Source organism: Cupressus sempervirens, chromosome 7, assembly GCF_028749045.1.
Source record: "Cupressus sempervirens isolate cs-2001-9-10 chromosome 7, ASM2874904v1, whole genome shotgun sequence".
NCBI classification, from domain to species: domain Eukaryota; kingdom Viridiplantae; phylum Streptophyta; class Pinopsida; order Cupressales; family Cupressaceae; genus Cupressus; species Cupressus sempervirens.
Window position 1 is genome coordinate 63,753,425 of NC_143124.1, and position 22,221 is coordinate 63,775,645.

General features: G+C 31.1%; 1 pseudogene; it reads left to right on the top strand.

The window, feature by feature from the left end:
* The first annotated feature begins 1,138 nt into the window (after nt 1-1,138).
* Nucleotides 1,139-16,071, top strand: LOC149545492 (protein LATERAL BRANCHING OXIDOREDUCTASE 1-like; annotated as a pseudogene).
* Nucleotides 16,072-22,221: the final 6,150 nt, after the last annotated feature.

Below are 22,221 nucleotides of genomic sequence, written 5' to 3' on the forward strand. Positions count from 1 at the left end.
TCTAAATCTAAATGAAATTAATTAAAATTGAAATCTAAATCAAAGTAGACTATTATAACTAACTTTGAATTTCAATTTACATCTACATCTAAATCTAAATGAAAATGTAAATAAAAAATAGAAATCTCACCTGCAAAAATGTTACTCCAAAACTTCAATTTACTCGTAGTCAAAAACTCCAATCTAATCCTCCAATAACCTCCACCTCTTCGTTCCTGCAAAAACATAAAATGAAAATGAAATGAGGAGCCTTGGGTTTATAACTTCTGAGAGGCTCCTCATATCCCCCAACAGACGTCTCTTCACATTCCATGAATTTGTTTCAAATTCCCCCACTCCTTGCAAAAAAAAAAGCATGAATGTGCATGCAAAATTATATTTAACAAAAAAAAAATCATATTGAAATTATTTCGCCCCTATGTTTTCGGGCCCTTTTTTTTCGAGTCCTACATTTTCGGGCCTATTATTTCGGCCTCCATTTGGCTTCCTATTATTTCGGCCAGCTATTATTTCGGGAATTCTTTTTTAATATTTAATTTGGAAGTTTGTAACCGCTCCGAATTCTTTTTTATTGACAAGGAATCTTGGCATATTTCCATGTTGAGCATTTGTGCTGCCATTGTATAGAACGCCTCTCGGCATAAACATAGAAAAGTTACAATGAATAACATACAAATGCATTATCCTCTTTAATGTATGCATCGAAAATCTATAAGAATCCTAATATATGTGATTTAATTTTTAGTTTGTTTCCATCAATGATGATTTAATCTGATCTAATTTAAATAATAACATATCAAAAAATGAATTCATTCTTAATCACTCTCAATCATTATGTGAATTCACTTACTTTCAATGTTCTTATTTTAAAATATATCTTTGATGTGAATTCTTTTTAATGTAAGTATTTTCAAGAATAAATAAATGTGACATTTTTTTGGCTAGATAGAAATGATAGCTAGGACAATGATTGCATATGTATACCTCATGTTAGAATATGATTGTTTTGTCGTGAAAAACAAATAAATTATTATATTTAAAATGTATCAAATCCCAAAGGAAAAGAATATTTGGAAAAGTATATTTAAACTAGAATACATCCAATTACTAGGAAAGCATTATACGTGAACTATAATGAATGCAAAACACCAATCAACGAAACACTGACAAACAAAAACGGCATAAGAATCGTCAAGGAAGAAACGTTGAAAGAATCTCCAAAACACAAAATTACTAAATAATTACAAATATTAGATAGCAATTTATAGTTGTTTCTCATCGCCTGCAATATAATTCTGATACTTTTCCTTTGGCAGGTGAAAAACTATAATTTTTCATCGTTCCATGCTGGTGAATCTTTCAGTAGTCCAAGTTGGGGTAACAATTTTTTGCTGTAGAGAGTGTGCAGGAGCTCGCAGTTAACAACTTCAATGAGGTTCCTCAGAGATATATAAGATCTAAAGAAGAGAGGCCATCTTCAACACCACTTCATTATGTCTTGAAAGTCCCTGTAATCGAGATGGAAAAGCTTCCCTTGCCTTCTGATAATAAGGAAAGACAGAAGGAGATGGACATTCTTTCAGAGGCCTGCGTAGACTGGGGCTTCTTTCAGGTATCATGAAATTCATTCAGAATACATAGCTAAAACCCACATAGATTTTTGATAATTGGATTTGTAGTTTTGCTGAAGATGCAGTACTGATCCTCAGGTTGTGAATCATGGAATTCCGCATTCTTTGATAGATCGGATAAGAGGAGTGGCTAATGAGTTCTTTAGCCTTTCCTTAGAAGAGAAGAAAATGTATGCCCCACAAGGAGGAGATATTTAAGGCTATGGTAATGTGTTTGTGGTTGATGAAGATCAAAAGTTGGACTGGGGTGACTTGATGGGTTTGGCACTTATGCCTCAAAATCTCGTCAACTTAACTCTTTGGCAAACCACACCATCAAACTTCAGGTACTGGGTTCATACACTCACCTAGAAAGGTGTTAGTTTGGTGGCTTTCAATATTATATAGTTACCATGAATTCTAGTTACAGCCAATTTTATTGGGGTCTGTTTATATTGCTTCCTCAGGCCTTGACATTAAGATAAGTCATCCATGTCATCTAGGTATGCTTAGTCTCTAAGGTGGGTCAAGTCAGTAAATAGCTTAATCCTATCCTTGGCCCCAATCTTGAGATGGGTTCGAACCCCCTGCCAACCGAATCACTAGTGCACCTTTGCAAAACTAAGCCAAGACCATGCTTGTAGGAAATGGTTTTGCATTTTAAATTCCTATTTAATGGTTTTTTTATAGTGATTAATGTCATGCCTGACCACTACTTCGGTTTTTCTACATATTAGGACTTTGTTGTTATAAGTTCCTTTCAGATGTTATGTTTTTATTTCTGTAGAATTTGGTTATATTATTGTCCTTTGGAACACGAGACTTATGCTGTATGTATTTTCTATTTAGAACTATTTTATTAGCATTGAAGGTTACTTAGGATTTTATGATTTGAAAACTAACATATACATAATTGCATGTTGATTGGGTATCGATTATGTTTATTATGTTTCAAACTCATAGTAAACTGCATTCTGTGAATTGTATGTTTTTCTTGACATTGCAAATACATTTGTATGTTAATATGTTGTATGTATTTGAAACTTGTCATTGTATTTTCTTGTGTGTGACTGAGAAGGGATTGAATTAATGCATTGGATTTTTTTTTAGTATAGCATATAGGCATATGATGTTAAGGTTTTAGATTCTTCTAAATACATATAACCCTAAGATGGTTTTGATTACATGACTTATATTAACTTGTTATTATAAACCGTAGTTGGCATTGCGTATATGCTTGTTTTTAAAAGGGTCTGTATACCCTAAGTTGAGATTGGCATAAACATTTTCTATTTTTTTAAAAAGGTTTCATTACCTCTTAGGTAAGATGTAACCCTAAATGGGTTTCGAATGCCATGAAAAAGGGAATATATTCACTATTTTTTTTTTTTTTAAAAGCCAAACAGGGCGGTGGCATTGAGACTGCCATATATTTGGCCCTGTGAAGTGTCACAGTTGAATTTAATGCAAGTTAATGAGGCCTTAAAAGTAATGAAGGCCTTGATCACCATACCTTTGCAAGTTAGGCTTCTAAGGAAGCAATGCCGATAATTTGGCCTTATTGCTCTACGTAATCATAACACTTGTGTTCTGTTGCTAAAGAGTCAGCAACATGAAGGGTGTTGGTTGGAAGGAGATACTTTCTTATGAGCCCGAGCACTGTTGAGTTTCTCAAAACCAATCAATCTCTCGCATTGCATTCGGTTTCTTCTGTTGAATACCTTATTCTCCATTTCAAGCAAGTTTATTTGTTTTGGCTTTGATGGTGGGTTGTTGAAGTGCTTCGTGCTGAGCATATACCCTCTACTAATTTACAAGGAGGGGCAATTTCTTACCTTATTCTTTCTCTCTATTTATATTCACATTTGTATTTTGATATGCATGTATCAGATTTAAATGAAGAATATTTGACACTCAAGCATGGATATATGCAAAGTTGGGCACTATATATGGTGCAGGCCTACACATATCCATAGTCGAATGTGAAGTATGGTGAAATATTTTGGGATTTTATGTTTGAATATATATTGGGCTTTGCCCAAAACATGTGATTCCCACCGAGTTGGACCCAATAGGAAATACATGCTCATGACTTTAAAAATTTGCATGGACTTAGGATTAAGTCATAATATTAAACATTTATCTATGAAAATATGGGCACACTCATTACATCAAACAATTTGCATGAAGATTGAGGCATAGTCATTGGTTGAACAATTTGCGTGAAGTTGAGACTTAGTTATTATGTAGAATTCTTAGCAAGATTTTGGGGTTTGAAATTCGCCATACACAACAAACATTATAAGAATTACAAGGAATTTATCTGTGTTGCATAGTAAGTTTTGAGGTGTAAAACATCAAATTTTTTTTTTAAAAAGTCTTATTTGGTATTTTAGTTGTTTGAAACCTTAAGCATAGACAAGGTATCGAATGACTATATGAAACCGAGGAAAGGCATCAGGTCAAACAGTTAGCATGAAACTTAAATAATATTGAATTAGCAATTTTTTGCATAGTGTTATTTTGTGATTTAAATGTTGTCGAAAAGTCGATGCCGATGAAATTTATTGTGGTTTGAATTGCTTATCAACTATTTAAGGTAATCATATGATATTTGGGACTTAATTAATTTTTATTATCAAATAACAATCACAGAGATTATGTTGAACAGTTTGTCTACAACCTTAAATAGATGAATTTCCTTTTTGTCAACATAGTTTATTATAGTATCGGCACATTGGAAGATATCAGTGGAATAGCCGATATCCTATGTGAACGAGCATTATGATTTGATTATATTTTGGAGTTTCGTATGTTGTTGAGATTTTAGTTATCTTATGCTAATTTGGAATTTGGAAATAAGCTAAATGTATACTTAGCATTATTGATCAAGTTTTATTTGTATCAAAACATTTACAATGCTTAACAGTTGTTCAATTGAATGCTAAAGGAAACTGTTATATGGTATAGTATGTGATATTTTAAACAGTGATTATAGTTAGCAGGGGTTGAAATGAATACCATTGTATACTGGAACTGATTGCAATTGAGATATCAACCATATGGAAATCATATGTATGTGAATTGGAATTATTTTTCTAATGATGTTTTTCTATTCATTATTGATTTGGAAATTGTTTTCAATGGAATGTTGGATAAATGATATATGTTTGATGAGGATTTTATATTGAAAAAGAATATCAATATGCATTTTGATTTTTTATCTTGGTCATTTCGAAGTTAAATGCAGATGATTATGTCAGCAGGACATTGATTGTATAGTATTAAGATTACGTATGTACTGTTAAGTTGAGATAACAGTTTAATTGTATTTGCATAATCTTGATATTGTAGGTCTTGTTTCTGTTCTTATAATTATCTAAATTTACTTCGCAATTGGCATAATAAGATGTGTTACAAATAGATGAAAGGATGTCGTATCATGTTGTATATTGATTTTATATCTATTGTATGTACATTCTTTTGTAAATTTGTTTGATGTGTATTTTAAGAATAGCTGTGATGAACATATATTGGGGTGGCTGAATTTGGTTTATCCTATTCAATTAATTAATTCAGTAATAAATTTAAAATGAATTGGGTGGGTTAATTACATATAAATGATAATTGGCCTTACCTATGACTTAAACCATTAAGGTTAAGTACTGAGAATAAGGTAAATCTCTATTACGTCATTTCATGAGTACAATAGAGAATTCCACTATGTGTTGTCTATGAGCTTTCCATACACAGATGTAGTATCTTAACACCATAGTGATGACACCTCAGTATATATATGATTCATTTATTGGTTATTCTTAGTGCACGTTTAATTTTGCATTGTTAAGTAGATGTTTACTTTTTACATATTAATTTTAGAATTGCACTATGTTAAGTGGATCAGATATTTGCGTTATGGATATGTGTATGTTTGATCTAACATGCATACAGGTGGATTACGCTTTTCAACTCAGTGTGTACTGAGCCCTCTTTGTGTTGTGTTGAATTTTCTGTGTGTTTTTTAGGTGCTTCAAGCTGATTAGCAGATAGCTAAGGATTACTGTTGAAGTTAAATCTAGAAACAGAATTTGTTACTTGTAGGGTCCATATGTTGGGCATAGGCATTTAAGAATGATATCGTACTTCATTATTGTATTGAACTCAATATGTATTAGTATCTTAATGGAAATTTATTTGGATGATATCTTCTTTTATTTTGGACTTTTGAGTTGAGAGTGGCTCAATCATTGTACTTGTATTAGGTTGTTTTAAAAAAAATTTACATTCATTGTACTTGGTCTTTTTTATAAATTTATTACTTATTTTTATTATGTAGCACTACATTTTGGTATTAGAGCACGGTTAAAATAACCAGGACTCTTGGGTTATAGGGTTTAACCGTCATCAATGCATTATTAATAGTTAATTATTTTTAGGTTGCTATCATGCCTCCAGTCACTAGAGGAACTTGAGGACGCTACGTTCCTAAGGATAACTTTACTGGCAGAGGTGAAGGTAGTGGTAGGGGCCATGGTAGAGGTCCTAGGCACAAGAATATTTTTGGGGATGGTCAGCTTGATCAGAATGTTGGGGTTGAAAACAACTAGGATAACCAGGTAGATCAAGCTATGGTACTTCAATGGATATTGGAACGTCTCGATAATATTGAGACTAACAACCAGATTCCTGGTGGGGGAGCGAATGTTAGGATACCTCTTATGCAAGATATTAACCTTCCTGTAGAGGATGATCCAATGGCAAGAGCTCGGCTCAAAGATCTTTCCAAGATGAAAGGGTCATTATTTTATGGTACAGAACAGGGTACAGCAACAAAATCTTGGCTGCTGAATATTGAGCGATGCTTTATCTTACACCATTACTTGAGTAATGTGAAAGTAATATGGACGGTTATGCATTTGAGAGGATTCGATTCCTTGTGGTGGGAACAGGAGTTGGAGAAGCTTGGCATTGATATCTCTCTAGTTACTTGGGAACTCTTTGTAGAGCATTTCAAGGAGAGGTTCATGTCTGAATATTGGCATCAGGCCCATGCAGAGGAATTCTTTTAGACTATGCAGTCTAGCTATATAGTGGAAGCTTATGAATGTAGGTTCTATGACCTTAAGAAATTCTCTAGGTGGGTAGAAAATGATAAGGCTATGATACAACACTTAATTAGATGGCTTATGCCCAAGATTGGGGAGGAAGTGAGAAGTTTCAAACCTTTATCTATGCAGGAAGCTTCAGAGCGAGCAAAGCTGATTGAGATGAAGTCTAGCTATCATGGGACTTCATACAAAACCAGCATGAATCCACCTACCCCGAATGTCAGTAAGAATAAAAAGCCTCCACAAAGTAGTTCAAAATTAGGATTTTCAGGAGGTAAATTCAAGAAGAGGAAGTTTAATAAGGATTCCAAGGGTTTAGAGTGGCCTAGACCATCTCAACCACCTCAGAGTGTGCAAAGTGATAATCCATCTCCTAGTCCTTCTGGTCAAAACATGGGATTTAGGAAATCTATTGTGTGTTATCATTGTGGATAGTTAGGTCATTACCAGTCTCAGTGCCCTAACTGGGACAAACCGAAGGTTGGACCTATGCCAGCTAGGTCTGCAATGACAGTTGGTGATTCTGTCAGGAACCACCGTGTTTTTGCTACCCTAGATCAAAAGTAGGCCGAACACCAGAACACGGTTATTAATGCTCAAGGTAATACTCAAGGTATGAAAGTATCTATCTTATTTGACTTTGGAGCTTCAGACTCATTTATTTCTTTTGGTTTAGCTGCATATAGTGGAATTGTTGTGGTTAGGGCAAGGAATAGATGGCAAGTGGAGTTAGCATCAGGTTCTAGGGTGAATGCTAATATTGTTGCTGCTGACTGTAAGATTCAGATGAAATCTTTTACTACTTCAGCGAACCTTAGGGTTATACCTTTAGGATAGTATGACATAGTTTTGGGAATGGATTGGTTAGAACAACATCAAGCTATTATGGATTGCAAGGATAAGACAATTAATTGTTTAGATGATTTTGGATCAGCTAGGGTTATTGCTGGAATCAAGAGACCCATCTCTTTGCGGACAATTTCTGCCAAGAAATTGGCAAGGTTTGCTCAAAAAGGCTGCAGTTTGTTTGCCATTTTGATAAACAACTTAGAAGATTCCATAGTTAAAGGTTCTTCTCTCGATCATCTAGTCTTGCAAAGTTTCTTGGGTGTCTTTGTTGAGAAAATTCTTAGAATACCTCCAAGAAGAGAAATTGATTTTTGAATCGATTTAGTGCTAGGAACGAAACTAATTTCCATGACTCCTTACAGAATGACAGCTCAAGAGCTGGTTGAACTTAAATTTTAGTTGGAGGAGCTTTTGGAGAAAGGTTTGATTCATCCTAGTGTAACACCTTGGGGTGCTCTAGTAATCTTTTTCAAAAAGAAAGATGGCTCCTTAAGACTTTGCAAAGATTATAGATAGTTAAACAAGGTCACTATTAAGAATAAGTATCCTTTGCCTAGAATTGATGACTTGTTTGACCAAGTCAAGGGTGCCCGAGTCTTTTCGAAGATTGATCTAAAATTTGGGTATCATCAACTTAGAATCTAGGAAGCTGATATTTATAAGACAACTTTTCGCACCAGGTATGGGCACTACGAATTCACAATAGTACCTTTTGGGTTAACTAATGCACCTTCTATCTTTATGAGCTTAATGAATGGTGTGTTTAGAACTTACCTCAACAAGTTCGTAGTTGTTTTTCTGGATGATATTTTGGTGTATTATTTCTCTGTTGAGGAGAATGAGCAACATTTAGAGTAGGTTTTGGAATGCCTTAGTAGGAACAGACTGTATGCCAATCCTAAGAACTGCGAATTCTTCAAATCAGAGATTTTTTATTTAGGACATATCATTTTAGGGAATGGAATTTCTATAGATCCATCCAAAATTTGGGATATTGTGGATTGGCCAGCACCTACGAATTTGTCCAAGGTTCGAAGTTTCATGGGCTTAGCAAGCTATTACCATAGATTTGTTTCAAACTTCTTTAGAATAGTGCATCCTATCACATCTCTTCAGAGAAAAGGGAATATATTTGTGTGGATAGAGGAGTGAGAGGTAGCATTTCAAAAACTTAAGGAATGTTTGACTAGTGCACCAGTTCTGGCAGTCCCTAATTCAACTAAGGAGTTTGTGGTTTGCACTGATGCATCTTTGGATGGCATAGGGGTAGTGTTGATGCAAGACGGATGTGTTATATCTTCTGAGTCTAGAAAGCTAAAGAGTCATGAGGTGAATTACCCTACTCATGATCTCAAACTTGCTGTGATTATGCATGCTTTAACCAAGTGGCGACATTTTCTTCTAGGTCAACGATTTGAGTTACATACTGATTACCGAAGTCTTTAGTATCTTTTCACACAACCAAACCTCAACTCTAGGCAATGAAGATGGATGGAGTTCCTATGTGAATACGACATCAAGATTAGATATGTGCAAGGGAAGGGGAACATGGTTGCTGATGCACTTAGCAGCAGGCGACATGAATTATCTTCTTTAATCCTAATAGTGGATCTTAAGGATAAGATTTTCCAGAACCTTTCCACAGATCTTTGGTTTTAGGATTTTAAGGCTCTTATGGATAGTGGCAGCATCTTGGAAGGGCATTTTGCGGGGTATTTAGTGAATTCTGAAGGGTTTCTGCTGTTTAGAGGGAGTGTGTACGTTCTTGAGTTGGGTGATTTGAGAAATCTGGTTATGTTTGAGGGCCACAAAGCACCATATTCGGCTCATCTAGGTGTCAAGAAAATGCATGTTGACCTTAAGCAGCATTACTATTGGCCTGGAATGAAGAGACACATAGTAGATTTTGTGGCTCGGTGTCTGGAATGTCAGCGGGTTAAGGCTAAACATCAGCACCCTGCCAGATTATTGTAGCCACATAGTATTCGAGAATGGAAATGGGACACCATTTCTATAAATTTTTTTACTGGATTGCCTATTACAGATCGTAGGCATGACGCTATTATGGTGGTAGTGGACCAATTTTCTAAGGTTGCCCACTTTATTCCAGTTAGATCATCCTATAATGCAGTAATGGTTGCCAAGATATATATGGAGTAGGTAGTTAAGTTACATGAAATTCCTAAAAAGATTATTTTTGATAGGGATCCAGTGTTTACTTCTTCTCTTTGGAGATCCATGCAGTGAGAGCTAGGTACTCAACTAAATTTTAGTTCAACTTATCACCCAGAGACAGACGGACAAACTGAACATGTCAAGCGGATTCTGGAAGACATGCTTAGGATGTACGTAATGGATATACAGAATAAATGGGAAGAGTATCTACACTTGGTGGAATTTTCTTATTATAATGGATATCACAGTTCCATAGGTATGACACCCTTTCAAGCATTGTATGGTAGACCTTGTAGGACCCCTCTCAATTGGGATAATTTGGAGGATAGGATTCTTTTAGGACCTGATATGTTGCAAGATTTGGAGCAGCAGGTGAAGAGGATCAAAGAGCACCTTATTACTGCTCAGCATAGACAGAAGAAATATGCTGATAAGTAGAGGATAGACCATCAATTTTGGTTGGTGATAAAGTGTTTCTCTAGATAAGACCGTGTAAGAGTCCAATTTGTTATGGAAATGGATCCAAGTTAGCACCACGATTTGTAGGTCTGTTTGAAATTCTGGAACGGATTGGACCTGTTGCCTACAAACTTGCCTTGCCACCAAGCCTTTCACGCATTCATAACATCTTTCATGTTTCAGTTTTGTGTAAGTATATCCTTGATATTGCTCACGTGCTTGATTGGAAAATTTGCAGATTATGGATGGACAAGTCATGCTGGAACCAGTGCAGATCACACAAAGTAGAACTATGAGTTTAAGAGGAAGAGAAATAAGGCAGGTAAAGGTCCTATGGGACCCCAATGATGAAACATCTACTGCCTGGGAGGACACTGCAATGATGAGAGCAGCTCATCCATTCTTGTTTACTGACTTCCAGGAGAAAGTCGAATCATAGTGGGGGAGGGTGTCATGCCTGACCACTACTTCAGTTTTTCTGCATATTCGGACTTTGTTGTTATAAATTCCTTTCAGATGTTATGTTTTTATTTCTATAGAATTTGGCTATATTATTGTCCTTTGGAACATGAGACTTATGTTGTACGTATTTTCTGGTCAGAACTATTTTATTAGCATTGAAGGTTACTTAGGATTTTATGATTTGAAAACTGACATATATATAAGTCCATGTTGATTGGGTATCGATTATGTTTATTATGTTTCAAACTCATTGTAAACTACATTCTATGAATTGTATTTTTTTCTTGACATTGCAAATACATTTGTATGTTAATATGTTGTATATATTTGAAACTTGTCGTTGTAATTTCTTGTGTGTGACTGAGAAGGGATTGAATTAATGCATTGGATTTGTTTTCAGTATAGCATATAAGCATATGATGTTAAGGTTTTAGATTCTTCTAAATACATATAACCCTAAGATGGTTTTGATTACATGACTTATATTAACTTGTTATTATAAACTGCAGTTGGCAATGCGTATATACTTGTTTTTAAAAGGGTCTATATACCCTAAGTTGAGATTGGCATAAACATTTTCTATTTTTTTTTTTAAGGTTTAATTACCTCTTAGGTAACATGTAACCCTAAATGGGTTTCGAATGCCATGAAAAAGGGAATATATTCATTTAAAGAGATTAAATTTCCACAATCCATAGCAAATAAACTGATATATTTCTGGATTCGATTGTGTAAAGATTTTTTTACCATCAATTATTTAGCAGTTTGTTCTTGTGGTGTTTTCTATGCATTGTTATATGTATTTCCAACTTACTTTTTAGTAATTTATTTTCATTTTTAATTATTTTTTGACTTTTTATTTTTATTTTTTCTGCTTTTCGTTCTTAGTGGGATGTGCATTTTTTGCTACATGCCCTACATCTGGCCATTTCTTTAGTTTCCTTTTCACTTCTCTTATACTTGGTTCCCTTGTTGATTGGGAGTCTATCACTTATGATCTTCTATCCTACCATCTCCCCATTTGACTTCTTTGGTGTGCGTGCAATCCCCCTCCCTTAGTCCCTATATCTTTGAGTCTTTCAACTTCTGCAACCCATTTTGTTTGACATCTCTTGCTCTCTTCATCCTGATGATGGATCACTTGGTGTGATTCGAAATGTTGATGGTAAAAAAATCTTTACACAATCGAATCCAGAAATATATCAGTTTATTTAATATATTCATTGTTTTTAAAAAAAAAAAAAAAGCCAAACAGGGCGGTGGCATTGAGACTACCATATACTTGGCCTTGTGAAGTGTCATAGTTGAATTTTATGCAAGTTAATGAGGCCTTAATAGTACTAAAGGCCTTGATCACCATGCCTTTGCAAGTGAGGCTTCTAAGGAAGCAATGCCGATAATTTGGCCTTATTGCTCTACGTAAGCATAACACTTGTGTTCTATTGCTGAAGAGTCGACAACATGAAGGGTGTTGGCTGGAAGTAGATACTTTCTTATGAGGCCGAGAACTATTGAGTTTCTCAGAACCAATCAATCTTTAACATTGCATTCGGTTTCTTTTGTTGAATACCTTATTCTCTGTTTCAAGCAAGTTTATTTGTTTTGGCTCTAATGGCAGGTTGCTGAAGTACTTCGTGCTGAACATATACCCTCTACTAATTTACAAGTAGGGGAAATTTCTTATCCTATTCTTTCTCTCTATTTATATTCACATTTGTATTTCAATATGCATGTATTAGATTTAAATGAAGAATATTTGACACTCAAGCATAGATATATGCAAAGTTAGGCACTGTATATGGTGCAGGCCTGCACATATCCATACTTGAATGTGAAGTATGGTGAAATATTTTGGGATTTTCTGTATGTATATATATTGGGCTTTTCCCCAAACATGTGATTCCCACTGAGTTGAACCTAGTAGGAAATACATTCTTGTGACTATATAAATTTGCATGGACTTAGGATTAAATCATAATATTAAACATTTATCTATGAAAATCTAGACACACTCATTACATCAAACAATTTGCATGAAAATTGAGGCACAGTCATTGGTTGAACAGTTTGCATGAAGCCGAGACTTAGTTATTATGTAGAATTCTTAACAAGATTTTGGGGTTTCGAATTCGCCATGCACAACCAACATTATAAGAATTAGAATGAATTTATCTATCTTGCACATTAATTTTTGAGGTGTAAAACATCAATTTTTTTTTTTTTTTAAAGTCTTATTCTGTATTTTAGTTGTTTGAAACCTTAAGCATAGACAAGGTATCGAATGGTTGTATGAAATCAAGGAAAGGCATTAGGTCAAATAGTTAGCATGAAACTTATATAATGTTGAATTAGCAATTTTTTGCATAGTGTTATTTTGTGATTTAAATGTTGTCAAACAGTCGATGTCAATGAAATTGATTGTGGTTCAAATTTCTTATCAACTGTTTAATGTAATCATATGATATTTGGGAACTTAATTAATTTTTATTATCCAACACCAGTCATAGACATTATGTTGAATAGTTTGTTTGCAACCTTAAATAGATGAATTTCCTTTTCGTCAACATAGTTTATTATAGTATCGACACATTGGAAGATATCAATGGAATAGCCAATATCCTGTGTGAACGGGCATTATGATTTGATTATATTTTGGAGTTTCATATGTTATTGAGATTTTAGTTATCTTATGCTAATTTGGAATTTGGAAATAAGATAAATGTATACTTAGCATTATTGATCAAGTTTTATTTGTATGAAAACATTTACAATGCTTAATAGTTGTTCAATTGAATGCTGAAGGAAACTATTATATGGTATAGTATGTGATATTTTAAACAGTGATTATAGTTAGCAAGGGTTGAAATGAATACCATTGTATACTGGAACTAAATGCGATTGAGATATCAACAATATTGAAATCATATGTATGTGAATTGGAATTATTTTTCTAATGATGTTTTTGTATCGATTATTGAATTGGAAATTGTTTTCAATGGAAATGTTGGATAAATGATATATGTTTGATAAGGATTTTATATTGAACAGGAATATCATATGCATTTTGATTTGTTATCTTGGTCATTTCAAAGTTAAATGTAGACGATTATGTCAGTAGGACATTGATTGTATAGTATTAAGATTACGTATGTACCGTTAAGATGAGATAACAGTTTAATTGTATTTGCATAATCTTGATATTGTAGGTCTTGTTTCTGTTGTTATAATTATCTGAATTTACTTTGCAATTGGCATAATAAGATGTGTTACAAATAGATGAAAGGATGTAGTATCATGTTGTATACTGATTTTATATCTGTTGTATGTACATTCTTTTGTAAATCTATTTGATGTGTATTTTAAGAATAGCTGTGATGAACATATATTGGGGTGGCTGAATTTTGTTTATCCTATTCAATTAATTAATTCAGTTATAACTTTAAAATGAATTGGGTGGGTTAATTACATATAAATGATAATTGGCCTTACATATGACTTAAACCATTACGGTTAGGTACGGAGAACAAGGCAAATCTCTATTACGTCATTTCATGAGTACAATAGAGAATTCCACTATGTGTTGTATATGAGCTTTCCATACATGGATGCGGTATCTTAACACCATAGTGATGACACCTCAGTATATATATGATCCATTTACTGGTTATTCTTAGTGCGAGTTTAATTTTGTATTGTTAAGTAGATGTTTACTTTTTGTATATTAATTTTAGAATTGCACTATGTTAAGTGGATCAGATATCTGCATTATGGATATGTGTATGTTTGATTTAACATGTATGCAGGTGGATTACACTTTTCAACTCAGTGTGTACTAAGCCCTCTTTGTGTTGTGTTGAATTTTCTGTGTGTTTTTTAGGTGCTTCAAGCTGATTAGCAGATAGCTAAGGATTACTGTTGAAGTTACATCTAAAAATAGAAGTTGTTACTTGTAGGGTCCATATGTTGGGCATAGGCATTTAAGAATGATATTGTACTTCATTTTTGTACTGAACTCAATAAGTATTAGTATCTTAATGGAAATGTATTTGGATGATATCTTCTTTTATTTTGGGTTTTTGGATTGAGAGTGGCTCAATCATTGTACTTGTATTATTTTGTTTTAAAAAAAAAATTACATTCATTGTACTTTGTCTTTGTTATAAATTTATTACTTATTTTTATTATGTAGCACTACAATTAACATAAAATGTTTTAGTTAATTATTTGAATTACCATCTAATGATTTTTTGTTTGGGATTATAGAAATATATTACAGAATGTTATCAGTCAAGTGGTAAGCATTGCTCAAATGATTCTTAATCGATTTGTTGAAAATATATAATTAAAGAGAGATTATTTTGAAAAAGGGTTTGGAGAGGATCACTTGATCTAGTGTGAAGGTCAAGACATCATTCAGAACAAGGTGTCCTAAGTTCCTAACAATTTTTCTTCAAGATGAAAAAAAAGGGCCTACAAGTTCAAAAGAACAATAAATAAATTTTTATCCAACCCATTCCTTATGCCCTTTTTGTTAATACTCGTGACTTAATAGAGGTACATGGTATGTAAGTTTTGATATTCGTCACACCACTTAAGTGGAAAGAATGACTCAAATGTTTCTTGATTTATTCACTTCAATGATACACTAGAAGAGTGATTATTTCAATGAAATTTTTTGATGATAATTTATAATACAAACTTTATTATTAATAATTTGAACTACCAACTAATGAGTTTTTAATATGTGGTTTAGGAGTGCATTACAGAGTTACACTACTGAAGTGGAAAGGGTGGCTCAGATGATCCTTAGTCTATTTGCGGAAAACTTAAAATTAAAGAGTGATTATTTTGAACAAATGTTTGGGGATGATCAAATGATGATAGTAAGGATGAATTTATATCCACCTTATTCTAGGCCTGAACTAGTATTGGGGTTAAACCCTCATTTGGATGGAAGTGGCATAACAATTTTACTTCAAGATGATCAAATAGAAGGCCTTCAAGTTTGCAAGAATAAAAAATGGGTTCCTATCAAAGCTATTTCGTATGCACTTTTCATTTATATTGGTGACCTAATAGAGGTAAATGATATTTAAGTTTTGGCAATTGATTTAATTTTATCATATACCTTATTAAGAATTTTAATTTCAATATAGGTGATGACAAATGGAATATGCAAGAGTATAGAACATCGAGTAGTAACAAACAGAGTGAAGGAAAGATTATCAATTTCTATGTTTTATTATCCGGGTTTAGATGATGAAGTGGCTCCTACTAAAAACCTTCTAGATGAAGAACACCCTTCCTTATATAGGAAGTTCAAGCACCAAGATTATATTCACTATTACATGAGTAAAGAACTCAATGGGAAAAAGTCATTAGGTAACTTTTCCAAAATATGTAAATAGTATTCAAGGTTGCTAGTTAGTGAAATTAATGCGATATTGTAGTTGGATTAGATGGCTTTTAGATTGACAAACAAGATTACAAAGGAAAATAATAATTCCATGATCTATTTCCTTTTAATTTTCATGTATTCTATTTTTAATGCAATATAAGATGGATTTATTTATATGGAGCAATAAATGCTATCATGAATATGAGAAAAAACATGTTGCTAGAGCGCAAATGAGTTATTTCTTCTCTGAATTTTTCTATGTTGCATACTATGTTTGGTAACATCCAATGAAAAAAATATATCACTTGGTTTCATAACATTACACCAAAATATTGATCATTTGCAAAAACAAAACATTTCTTAATATTTTCTAATTTGATTCTAAGTATTAGTGATAGTTTCATTACCAATTCAAGAGTTATAACTTATGAATAACAGTAATATATTATATATTTATTCATTATCCTTGGTTGTTGTGATAGAGTGTTGGGTTTCATGTTTGATCCTTAGTTTTTATTTTTCTGATCAATATTTGAATTATGTTTTACAAATATTTTGCATTATTTTTGTAACACCCCACCAAGGGATCCAAAAGAATCAACCTAAAGTTTTACTAAGTTTGCCAAACATTTTTTTTTTAAACACAAGAAAGATTAACATACACATCAAACACATAGTAGCTGAAGCAATAACATACAATCATCTGTAAGCATACATAACATGTTACATTCGTTAAGGATCCTATGACGTTGAATCACATTTAATCTAACAAATACTAAGTATAACAACTACCACATCCGCATGAAAGAATAGTTAGAAAGTCCAAAGTCCATAATATACATTTGTTCCAAATGCGTCTTGGAATATTAAATTCAGAATGCTCAATCATCCACTGAACAAGTCATAGGGTATGAACGGCTTAAATAAATATAAATATGCAAAAACAAAGATGCATCATCCTCATTGAATCCATGATACAAGTACAATCAAGTAAATGAAACCATCAATCAATAAAGATATAAAAACCATTGTAAAAGATAACCATCCATCATAAAACACAATTAATCTAAGTGCACAATTCCTCCCAACTATCAATATCATCATTAGACCATCATGGGCCCTAGCCATCCCCCACACATAACATCCCAAGCCACCAAAGAGATCATTGGTAATATTATAATATGGATGTCACTCCTAAAACATGCTACATCATATGCATAAAGAAATATAACATGCAAGAATAAAGCATAAGATGATCCTATAAAGTAGATAACATCATCTATCACATGCTAATCATCAATATAAATAAACATGTTAGTAAATAACATCTATCATAAGATCCCAGCATAAATCAAATACCAACATCATAAGATAAAATCAACGGAAGATATCCACCTCAAATCAAAATCCACATGTCAAAAGTACACCATCCAAGAATCACCAATCATCATCAATGAAAGTAAATAACCACAATAAACACATCCAACAATAAGTACTGCACCAAAGGTACACAAAATCTATAGAGAAGACTCAAGCTACGTACTAGGGAGTGTCATCACATGGTTGCTTGAGTTAATTTGGACTGGTCTCTCAATAGACCCTAGACCCTCAAGCGTTGAGTTATTGTGGACTGGTTACTCTGAACCCTAGACCCTCAACATGACACATGTGGAACTAGAAAGACCTCTCAAGAAGATGAGGCAATCATCCCATTCGCATCCTTAGTCTATACAAGCACTCAAGGCATGGGTGGGGAAAATATCTCTAACTTATTTTTTTAGTGCACGTTTCACCCCAAATTATTAATTATTAGATTATCACTTATTACATAACTTACAATAGGTTACCCTGACACTGACCACTTCGGGTCTCAGACCCCTACAACAAGCCACTCCCAAGACACGTACCTAGACAACCTCTCCTAAGAACATAAAATACAATTGCGTCTCATACTACAACACCCATAATGATAAAACTTGGTTCCTTAATAGGCAACCCAAAAACAAGTTGGTTCTCCCAACCCAAATAAACATAAATACATCACATTTTAAAAAAAAACTCATAAACATAAATCCCATCTCAAAGCATAAAATGCTTCATGTCATCTAGTCAAATAATCATATAAAAGAAAACTCAAAGCCTCTGGTTCGCATACTAATTGGCCAACTAATACAACTCAAAGAAAAAAGAACTATCATGACAGAAAACATCACATTAACATAGGATCACAAGTAAAAACATAAGTTTTCAAGCATATAGTTGAATTTCTTTATCTTCAAATTTTTAATTTGACTATATCATGTTATACATGTTTCAAAATCAAACAACGCCTTAAGACTAAATATTTAAAAACTATTAACAAACAATATGAATATATTTAAATACCATAATTTTATTTGAATTGTAACAATATTTAAATATAACCATCTTAATTGTAGAACCTTAAAATTTGAACATGTTTATATTGAATATAAACTAATATTACACATACTATCAATTTCAATCTATAGATTTGTATTTATAAAAATTATAAATTAAAGAAATACAAAAAAAAAAACTTATCCCTAAATCGAAATACATATACTTACATTTCCTAAATAGAATAAAATAAAAATAATATTCAGCCTACATACTTTGCCCCAAGATAGAAAATACTTAATTAAATTAGTCACAAATAGGCCACGTGTGAGAGAATGGCTATGAAATGGGGAAAAAATAATTAACATGTTTTAGTTTTAAAAAAAATAACAAACAAAAAAGAAAAGAAAAATCCTTATTTGTAGGAGATTTCCTAGGGAATGGTGCATGCTAAGCCAAATCCTAAAAAATAGAAATTAATTTGAAATCAACCTTTGAATGTTGATCACGTCGATCAATGCAAATTTAAACTTCAGTTTTATGTTAGCCATAACTCTTGTTTGACATATGTTTTTTTTTAAGAAAGGCGATTGTATTTTAGGATGTGTAAATATTTTCACAATCAAAACCAATGACCGATCATAGCCTAAGGTTCTAATGTAAATATATATTTTGTTTATTTTATAAAATTGTATTATTATTATTTTTCTCATTATGTATATCTTTTAAAATACTTTTGCAGATACACAATCTTGTCGATCTTGTTCCAGCAATATGAAACTTTTGTTTTTTCGTTTTTATTTTACTATTAAATTTATTTAGTTGTTAATGTTATTATTTTTAATAAAAAAATTTATAAAATATTTTTTTTAAACATTTGTGTAGGTATAGATTTGAGCATAATTTAAATTATTAATAATAATTCATTAATATTTTATAAATTAAAATTGAATATTTACATAACACATAATATTTACTAGCAATCGCATGCTTTTGTACATGCAACAAGTGTGTCGATAGGACATGAGATTTAAGAGAAAAATGAACAATGAACAATAAATAATGTAAATATTTTTTTTTTAAAAAATGAAAATACAAAAATAAGAAATTTGAATATTAAAACATAGATATAAAATTTACAATATTTAAAAATAATAATCATTTGAAAAAAAACCTCATCAAAAAATTTATTATGAAAAATTAATAAGAGAAATACAAAAAGAAAAAATGAAAAATAGCGACATCTCTAACAAATATTCTATTGACTAAATAAATTATAGAAACTGAAAAAACAATATTTAAAGAAAAAACAAAACTAATATAAAAATAATAATTTAAAGTAATTTAAAAACTAAAACTTAAATCAATTTAAAAAAATTCAAAAGTTTAATAAATAGAGATCACAACATAATCTAATGTAGAGATCACAAGTAATTATTTTTTAAATAAATAAGAAAAGAACAAGAATAATTAAAAGTGGATATTTAAATTATAATCTTATGCGAACAAATTAGATTATTAATAATTCTTTTGATTTAAATAACATAATATTTACTAAAATATTTTAAATAAATTAATAAATATTATCTATTTAAATTAAATTTATCAAATATGAAAAAAAATCATTTAAAAAATCCATCAAAAACTCTATTATGAAAAATTAATAAGAGAAATACAAAAAAAACAAAGTTTGATAAATATTCTATTAACTAAATAAACTATAGAAACTAAAAAATAATTTAAAGAAAAAAATAAACTAATACAAAAAATAAATTAAAATAATTTAAAAAGTAAAATCTAAATCAATTTTAAAAATCAAAAGTTAACTGAATAGATGACAACATGAGCTAATGTGGAAATCACAACTAATGACTAAAAATTATTTTAAAAATAAATAAGAAAAGAAAAACAATAGTTAAAAGTTGATATTTACATTATAATATTATGTGAACAAATTAGACTATTAATAATTTTTAATTTAAATAACATAATATTTACTAATTTTTTAAAAATAGATTAATACATATTATTTATTTAAATTAAATTTATCAAATATGAAAAAAAAAATCATTTAAAAAAACCCATCAAAAACTCTATTATAAAAAAATAATAAGAGAAATACAAAAAAAAAATGTCTATAAATATTTTATTGACTAAATAAATTATAAAAACTAAAAAATATATTTAAAGAAAAGATTAAACTAATATAAATAAAAAGTTAAAATAATTTAAAAACTAAAATCAAAATCAATTTTAAAAATCAAAAGTTAACTGAATAGATCACAACATGAGATCACAACTAATAAATGGAAAAAGAAAAACAATAGTTGAAAATGGAGATAACAACTAATAAATATCAAAACAAGAGTTAAAAGTAGAGGGAGATAAAAACTGGCTAGTAAATAATTAACAAGAAGGATTTTCAATTTTCCGGCTAAACTATTGCAAATTTTTCATCAAAAATTTAATTTCCGAGAACAAAGTTCCCACAAATAGCCTATCGACTAAATTAAATAATATACATTAATATTAATTGAAACCTATTAATAACACTTTATACTATTAAAACTTTATAACAAATTAAAAAAATCAAAACTTGAAAAGCGATTTAATATCATTGCCTACAGGCTTTTAAGCCATCGGCCTTTAATAAGTCGTGTGACCACTTGCAGGTACACTGCATACATTGCACTATGTTGGCTACTGGTGATAATGAAAGATAAGTGCATTGGGGAACTGGGAATATCCCCCTCCAAAACTCTATATATATATATATATATATATATATATATATATATATATATATATATATATATATATATATATATATATAATTTATTTTTATTTTTTAAATTTCATTTATTTATAAGATATTAAATTTTTTGTTTTTAAAAATTTTATTTATTAATATTTCTTTTAAATTACTTTGTTTATATTTAAACAATTTATCAACAAGACCCTTTCCATAATAAATAATTAAAATATATATATTTTTTTAAATTTATTTTAATATTATTTGTGAATATAGTCTAATAGAGAAGATACAATAAACCATTCAAATATCTAATTTTAAATTTTCCTTTTATCTCAAACCCTCCCCAAATTTAACTATGATTTTGTTTTACTTATGGACAGGGTTGTCGATTGATTTATTTTTCTTCCAGCTCTACTATATAGATGAGATACAACACAATATCATAAAGTTCATAACAAGAGAAAGAAGATTCATACAAAGATACCTAGAATTCAATTTTAACAATCACGAAAAAGATAGGATTATCTAAATAAGATAATTCTACCGAATGAATGAAAACTCAAGAACCTACCTGGTTCTGATGCTATTACTGTAACAACTAGATGAGAAATTCCTACTACAAGCAAAATCCTTCAAACCATGAAATTTTCCTTCTTTTCCAAACCCTCTAGTTGCTTTTCAAAACTTGTGTGTGCAATAATGACCAGAAAACTCTATAATATAAACTCTAATTACCTTTTAGGGTTTGTGTCTCCACTAGTTCTAATTTGCAATTATTTATTTAATTAATTCTTTCATGCACAATTAGTTTTTTTTATTTAAAATATTATTCTATTATTCCTTTCATGCACGTGAAAGGAATTATTAAGTTACTTTATTTAATTTTCTTGACTTCACTTTTATTTAATTTATTAACTTTTAAATCTCATGTGCACTTTATTAAAATATCTTTATTAAGTTCGCATATTTTATCTTTTTAATTGATTTCTTATATTTTAATCTCATGTACGCATCATGCGAACCTAAAACTTTTTCATAATTTAATAT